The sequence below is a fragment of the Olea europaea genome, unplaced genomic scaffold, assembly GCF_002742605.1.
Source record: "Olea europaea var. sylvestris unplaced genomic scaffold, O_europaea_v1 scaffold927, whole genome shotgun sequence".
In the NCBI taxonomy this organism is placed as follows: Eukaryota; Viridiplantae; Streptophyta; class Magnoliopsida; order Lamiales; family Oleaceae; genus Olea; species Olea europaea.
Window position 1 is genome coordinate 261,083 of NW_019267756.1, and position 8,002 is coordinate 269,084.

An 8,002-nucleotide genomic window follows, 5' to 3' on the forward strand; every position below is an offset into this window, starting at 1 on the left:
CTTAATCTCCATCTCCTTACTCCTAAGTGAGTCTAAGACAATCTCGGGTGTTAAGGTATCCCTACCATACTTAATTACATTCTTAACTTTCCTATATGAATCAGGCATGGAATTAAGCAGGATAATAGCTTTATACGTTTCAGATACCTCTTCATCACAGTTAACGATGTCTTGAACTAATTTGTTAAAGACATCCAGATTATCATCAAGATCCTTTGAAGGATCCATTTTAAAGCTGAAAAATCGTTCAAGCAAGTACAATTTATTAGGAGTTGACTTAAGCAAATATAAGTTCTCCAACTTTTCCCAAAGTTGTTTTGTAGAATCCAGTTTTCCTACTTTTCTCAAAACAGTATCAGACAGGTGTAAAATAATTGAAGTGTATGTAAGTTTATCATACTCTTCTTTTTGTACTTCTGTTAAATTTACAGAAAATTTGCCATTTATGGCTTTTGAAACATTTTGTTGTACCAAAATACCCTTCATCTTTTGTTGCCAAATTGAAAAATCTCATTTCCCATTAAAAATTCCAACTTCCAAGCGTGAAAATATTTTTAAAAAACTAGAACAACCAAAAGCACAGATAGGTCACACAAAGTTATCCTACGGCCGCAATATACACCGTTCTAGATTCCCAGAATTTCGTAAGATTCACGATCTCAGATCAAGGAAATATTCGAACGGGTCAAGTCCAGGTGTTCTAACAGGAAAATCAATGCAACACGAAGGTATGTGAACAAAAGTTCAAATTTCCATGCAACAAGTCTCACACAGTGACTATATGACAGGTAAAGTACAAAATCAACTACCAACTTGCAATCAAAAACTCAACACTTCAAAAAACAGAGCAAATAATTCCTAAATTTTCTAGCATAAGCAATGGTTGCCAAGTAATGACAACCCTCAATCCTAATGATCACCCCACACGATGATCTGCTAATGCCGAAATTTAAACTAAGTTAAGCCAATATACCAGAGATGACCTATCTGAGTCCCTAAATTATGAGAGTTGCGAATTTATCACTTTAAGACCACCACTATTCGTCCTAAAGTCTCTGGAAACTGCAGCAACCCAAAAAATCACGAGCGAGTCCCGAACGCTCGAAGAACAACGCTGTCCAGATTCTTCTGCGTACCCTGAAACAGAAAACTTTCAACACGAAAAATGTCAGAAATAATATAAGGAACAAACTGCCTGAAGGAACCGTCGCCTGAAAACGTTTCACGCGCCCGCACGCGCCGTCTCTCCTCTCTGCGCGTGGTCCTCACGCGCCACCACACGCGCCGGCATCGCCAGACACTCGCCGGCCTGCAGGGTTCACCTCCTCCTGCACGTCACGTCAGTGGTCTCCGTTTCTCCAAACTCCTTCTGAATTGATCAGAAAATGCGAAAAATGGAGACTGATTTTAACAGTTTTTGGACAGTTTCTTCGATCTGATTTCTGCTGCGTTTCTATCGATTTTCTGGACGATTTCTGGTAGATTTCACGAGCCAAAACCTTCACCTTGAAGCTCTGATACCAATTGTTGCGGAAGCTCTCTCAAAAGACCTTCAAACGATGGTTTTCCAGGCTCAGTCCAACGTACCTTTTTCTACCAACAACCAATCCAAACGGCTCCAAACCACAACCAATTGATTCACCTTGGTTGCTATTCAATCTTACCCACGTAGGATAAGAAAGGATGATAATTTATCGCCACAAAGGCTAAGAGAAGATACCACAAAGGTATTCTATGAAAGAACCACCAATTGCACACGTTATACCGACATTCTGGACACTCCTGGACACCTTTTTTCTCACACAAAAGAGGGCAGCCGGGATTCTCTTGTTTCTTATCTTAAAATCACACAATCATCATATCAAAGTGGCTAGGGTTATAGTCAAATATATACTCTAGGGTTATGTTTTAAATTGTGCCATTAAAGGGGTAAAAGGGCCAAGATTCAAGCCATCCATAAGGAATACAATTTGACCGGGTGTAGCTCATGGACTTGGTTGTTGAACTTATTTCATTCATCGGCCTATGCCTATAAAATAATATTAACCCACGTTAACATCATAACTCGGGATTTATTGGGTATCAAAAACCCAACAATGCCAATTGTATTATATTTATGCTAAATGCATAAACACTGTGTTCTCTTGTCCTATTATGAGAAACAGAGAAATTAAAAGAATGCAAGCTGCTGAACCCATATATCACCACGAATAACATTCATAAACTTTGCAAGTTCAGTGGTCAAAACTCGATCACCTTAAGTATAATGAGCAATCAAAGACACATTTCTTAGGTGCCAATTTGCATAACGATACATGTTATTTATGCATTCCGTCTACTATGTCAAAAATTTCGTTAAAGTTGTAAAATTGATGTCATGTCAGTAAGCAACGTTCAACATTTTGATAAATTTAGTGCCAAAACTCGACATTTGAAAATTTAGTGAATAGTCAAAGACAAAAATATAAATTTAGTGATTACTGGCACAATTAACTCTAAAAACAATGGAGTAATTTCCTCTTTAATCCTAAATAACTGAAAAATAGCCTAATAATGTGCCAAGCGAATCTGCGTTAATAGTTTGGCCCACTTATCACAGCACACGGCCCAAGGAATAAAATTCACTTTTCCAAAATTCTGACGAGTATTTTGTTCTCAAACAATTTCTAGAGTATACTTTTATTCAAACAACTTTGTTCTTTTCCTCGTAGTATTATCAGCAGAACAAAAAACCTAACGGCATTATGAAACCTACACCAAGAAAGATTCGTAAAAATCTTAGTTCTCCAACCCCAATTACAAAAGTAGCCACAATACTACAATTTGCTCAAATTTCTAAGATCCATATTCTTCCCTTCTCGGTAAATCTCTCTTCAAAGGTACTTGTCAATTTAAATTCTCTGTTCATGTTTTTTAATTTTATTTATACATATCGCTATATTTTATATTAAGATTTAATTGTAATTGGTAGAAGTACTTTGATTTTTATTTCCTTGATTGTTATGAAATCTGATGAAAGGCTGAACCTTGGATGCTCTTTTATCGTGTGCCCTTTTATGTGAAAAGTTGTTTCATCTTACGTAAAAAATTGAATTTATCGGATTAACCGTTTTACTGAAAAATGGTCACAGTAGCATGTATTTTCAATTTTCATTTAACTACAAGTTTACCTTGACATTGTAAAAAATTTTCAACCAACTCTTTGACTTTTATTCTTACAGTAGTATTTTGTTCTCAATTTCTCAATATTAATACTTATTTGCTCATTTAATTTCTCTCTGTTTGTAGATATCCTTTCTTTTTAGTTTGAGTTTATGCTGTTATATGTATGCACTGACGTACTTAATTTTCTTCATAAGTAAATATTTTTGTTGTGGGACTGATTGAAAATATAATCTTTTTTCCTATTTCACTTAATTCATTATTTTCATCTTGACTTTACGGGCTGCAGTTGATAGCTGAGTATGGCAGATTGGACCGATCTTCCAACGGACATTTTGGTTGTTGTCGCACAATGTTTAACTGTGACAGAGGATTTTACTTCCTTTACCGCTGTTTGTAAATCATGGCAATCAGTGACTTCAATATTGAAGAAGAAACCTTCATTGCCTACTAGATATCCTCGGATCATGCTTGCTGAAAAAATAGATATCGAAGATCAAGAGAATTGAGATGATCAAGATGCATCGATTCGTTGCTTTCTAAACTTATTAACGTCAAAGACATATCAACTCCAGTTGCCAGAAGCGAGTGGCAGGATGTGCCCAGGAGCACATTACGGATGGTTGTGGACAATTGGCATTGATTTACAAATCAGTTTATTGCACCCCTTCTCCAGACAACAAATTTGCCTACCTTCTATGCTGACCTTCCCTGATCAGTATGAATATAGTGAGAAATTCAAGCCACAAGAGGTTTGGAATTTATATGTTTGGAAAATAGCGATGTCCTCAAATCCTCTTAAGGAGAAAAGTTTACATGATTATAATGAGGTTTGTATTATAGTTGCTATTTATGGAGGATTTTGTATATTGGCTTTTACAAAATTAGGAGATACTGTTTGGACCAATATCTCCATCCCTTCTCGCGTTTATCAAGATATTATTTTCTAGAATGGTAAATTTTATGCTGTAGATGCTCATGGAGTTGTAGTTGTTTGTGAGTTTGATGATGCCAATGGCACAAAAGCAACAGTCAATGCCCCAGCTCCAATTGAAACGAATGACACATATCAGAAGTACCTAGTCGAATCATCAGGACATCTTCTACTTGTTGCTCGTTTCCGAAAGGGGTTTCATTTTATGATGACGACGACAACAATGATGTAGAGGAAGACGATGTTGATGTTGATGGTAATGATAATGATAATGTTGATGAGGTGGAGGATGTCAAAGATAGTGGCAACGAAGAGGAAGAGGAAGCTAGATACCATACAACTGGCATTTTTGTTTGGAGGCTAGATGAATGTCATGAGGAAGGGAGTAATTATGCATATAGATTAACTCGAGTGACTAGTTTAGGAGATCAAGCATTGTTCTTAGGTAGTAATGTATATACATCAATTGCCTTGTCAGAATGTATCAAGCAAAATTGCATATACTTTACAGATGATAATGCTGACCTCTATTTCGACGAACCAGGCGGTGGTGGCCATGACACTGGAATATTTAACATGGAAGATGGAACCGTTCTTCAATTAAATTATGCAAGAGAATCTCGTAGTAATATTTCACCTCCATTGTGGTACATTTGATTTTCAAGGATTAATTGCATTTTTTGTTTTGTCATTTAAATTATTCCTTTCAATATTGAGTGGAATAATGTACTACTTATATTCGATTGTTGTTCATTTAATTCTACACATATTGACTCGATATTGTATTTTGGAAAAGCTATAATCAAACTTAAAATTAGTTGCTTTAGGAATTCGAGATTAACACTTGTATTTTGCCATGTTTGAAGTCTTTAATCCTATTTTTACTTATAATCTCCTAACAAAAAGGTGTGAATCATGTGATTAAGTTTTCCTGGTTTGAATGCGCAAATTTGTTTTGTAAATATCGGGAATCATTCTTTTACCTTCAATTTTAATTATAAATTCTGCTCGAATCTTGAAATATTGATATCAAGAGCGCACCATTTCTTGAAAGACTTTCTCGTATACAAGTGATTTGAGGACTACAAATATTTTTTGGTTCCTTAAGAGTCACTAATAAAAAATAAAGGGTCAGGAACGTAAAGATTACTTTTCCATCACTTTTTCCAGTTCATTGTTGATCATAAATCTAAAGCAACCATGAAAAAACGTGAGCATTGCCAATTTCTAACCTAAATGCAGGAGATGTACACCTAAATGATTCCAAAAATTCAATTGAGAAACGACGTAAACCCCGAATGCAAGAGGAGAACGAAGAACCACAAAACTCTCCTCACATCACATGAATGAATCTAAATGACCCTAGCTATTCTTTAAGAAGTAGACCTCTAAAACTGGAAATACGGATCCTCCAGACGAGGTCATTTTTCCTACAACCTGTGAAAAAGAACCAAAGACAACTTGTTATCAGAACAGATGTACACCAGGATGAACAAAATATGTAAGTTAATAGGAAACAAGATTCGAAGTCCAAGTTGTTTTTTGATCAAGGCATTACCACTACTTTTAGTGACAAGTTTGCTACCCTATCATAATAAACTTGGAAGATGAAATGGCTCCAAAATTAGTCATTTATTCATCATTCTCAGCTTGAGGTCTGCACTGTAAAGGCATGGAATAAAAGAATTCTGAAATAGAAAAGTATACGAAATATAAATAAGAAATAATTGGGATTATATCAACCATACATTACCTTACTCTGTCCCCTTATGCTCATGTCTTTCATGCACCGAGAACTCAGCTTTCATATGAAATACCCTAAAGCATTTCAGACATTCTTTGCCTCCGGTGCTTAGGATATGCCTGTGCTTGACCTTGCTATGCGTACGGATTCCATTTTCGTTGAATCGTAATCAATGACAAAAGAACCTTTTTTCTTCGGTTTTTTTTTTACAGCCATTCTATAAAATAGTCCATTAGTTAGTACCTTTCTTCGATTTTCGTTTTATTTGACAAAATGAGTAGTCATTCTTGTTATATATAAGTTTTTGTCATCACTTTCACCACATCTAATGCATTCTAGAATATTCTGTGACTACTCACAATCAAAGCCTATTACTATTTGCTTCTCAGGCGAAGGCTCCAGAAATTCAGTAGGAAGTTGACATTAACTGGTACCAACATGGATTGGAATTGGAGACAATTGTTCTTCATTGTTGCAAGGTCTGTCACCTACAAAAATTCAATGAAGAAACCTCTCAATTTTTAAGTGTATTATCAATGAAAGTATTCTTGTTCTCACTGATGCCACTCCCAAAAAATCTAATGCATTCTAGAATATTCTGTGACTACTCACAATCAAAGCCTATTACTGTTTGCTTCTCAGGCGAAGTCTCCAGAAATTCAGTAGGAAGCTGACATTAACTGGTACCAACATGGATTGGAATTGGAGACAATTGTTCTCCATTGTTGCAAGGTCTGTCACCTACAAAAATTCTATGAAGAAACCTTTCAATTTTCATATGTATTATCAATGAAAGTATTCTTGTTCTTACTGATGCCATTCCCAAAAAATGAGATGTGATGCCGCGAAAGCAAACATTAAAAAAAAAAAAAAAAAAGTCCGACTCAAAGAAGCATCTCACAAATTTGTAAAGTTTTAGCAGGTGCGATATTGGCTACTAGCTAACCTTTGCAATGCCTAAAAGTCTTAAACTCAGATGTGCTTGTTTTTCAATTATGTCTAGTTACATTCCATTACAACTGTACTGGATGCAATACTTGTGTGTTAATGAAGTTATATATGTGCTGATGAAATATTTGTGTATTTTGTGAATCCTTGTAATTGATGAGTTCGCATTTCAATATATATTCATCACATCATAAACCAATAAAATAGGAATCATCAATCTTATAATCGTGAGCATGATATGAAAGAATGGATGTCTAATAAATTTATTTGGTAAAGACTGAACTCGACGGGGTTAAATCAAATTGCAAATGTAAATTTATATCTCTCTTTTTAAATTTTCAATGTTTTGCGCATGGAACTACTCAATAGCACAGTTATGGAAACCACAAATTTATACCCCAAGAAGTCAGCTAAAGCCTGCAATATTACAAAGGTCTCACTTGAATAAGACACAAGCATATAAGACAATGGCCAAATAATTTTTATCGTAATTTCTTTCAAACATGTAATATTATTCGACAATTTTGTATACTGCAGGTTAGATTTTATTTTCCTTTAAAGCTTGCACGAGGATGTGTGTAGTCATTAACATTCTGATAGGGGCCCTATCTAAACCTGCACTTAGGTGGATTTTTATTTTCTTAATACACAAATGTTGATGCAAAATCATTTAATTGTTTGCAATCTTGATGTGCTCTTAAACTTGTCATATTAAGACTTCAATCTTATCAACTAGATAATACCACACGTAACAAGAAATGAAGTACCTCAAACTAACAGCATATTTGTTAAGGAGAACACAATATTTCAACCTTAATCTCGTCTAAAGTTGCTCGATCTATGAAACATAAGTATAACAGTATTAGCATACACATACACAAGAACATTGTAGCCATAACTGAATCATGCTACCAATGTTGTGCCTAATGCCATAGTTCTTTGAGCTTCATGTTCTTTCTATTGCTTTTTGTCTCTGACAAAAAAATAATAATAAAAAAAAAATCAGATAAATACAAACTATGAGCAAATAGAATACCATAAAAATAGGTTTCCAAAAAAGAAAAAGAAAAAAGACTATCGATTAAAAAAATCTCCGGTTAACTTGGTTTCAAAGCTATATGTTAGAAAACTAATGCACAACACTACTTGTTCATGGAAAATCAATTAAAGAGATTCAACTTATCAAATTACATATAATTTGAGTAGTACCAAGA

At 34.8% G+C, this 8,002-nt stretch overlaps 1 long non-coding RNA gene across 1 annotated transcript; it reads left to right on the forward strand.

Moving 5' to 3' along the window:
* Positions 1-2,679: 2,679 nt before the first annotated feature.
* Positions 2,680-4,787, forward strand: LOC111392404. Its single transcript, XR_002702262.1, has 2 exons — positions 2,680-2,879; positions 3,452-4,787. It is a non-coding gene; the product is annotated as an uncharacterized LOC111392404 (long non-coding RNA).
* Positions 4,788-8,002: the final 3,215 nt, after the last annotated feature.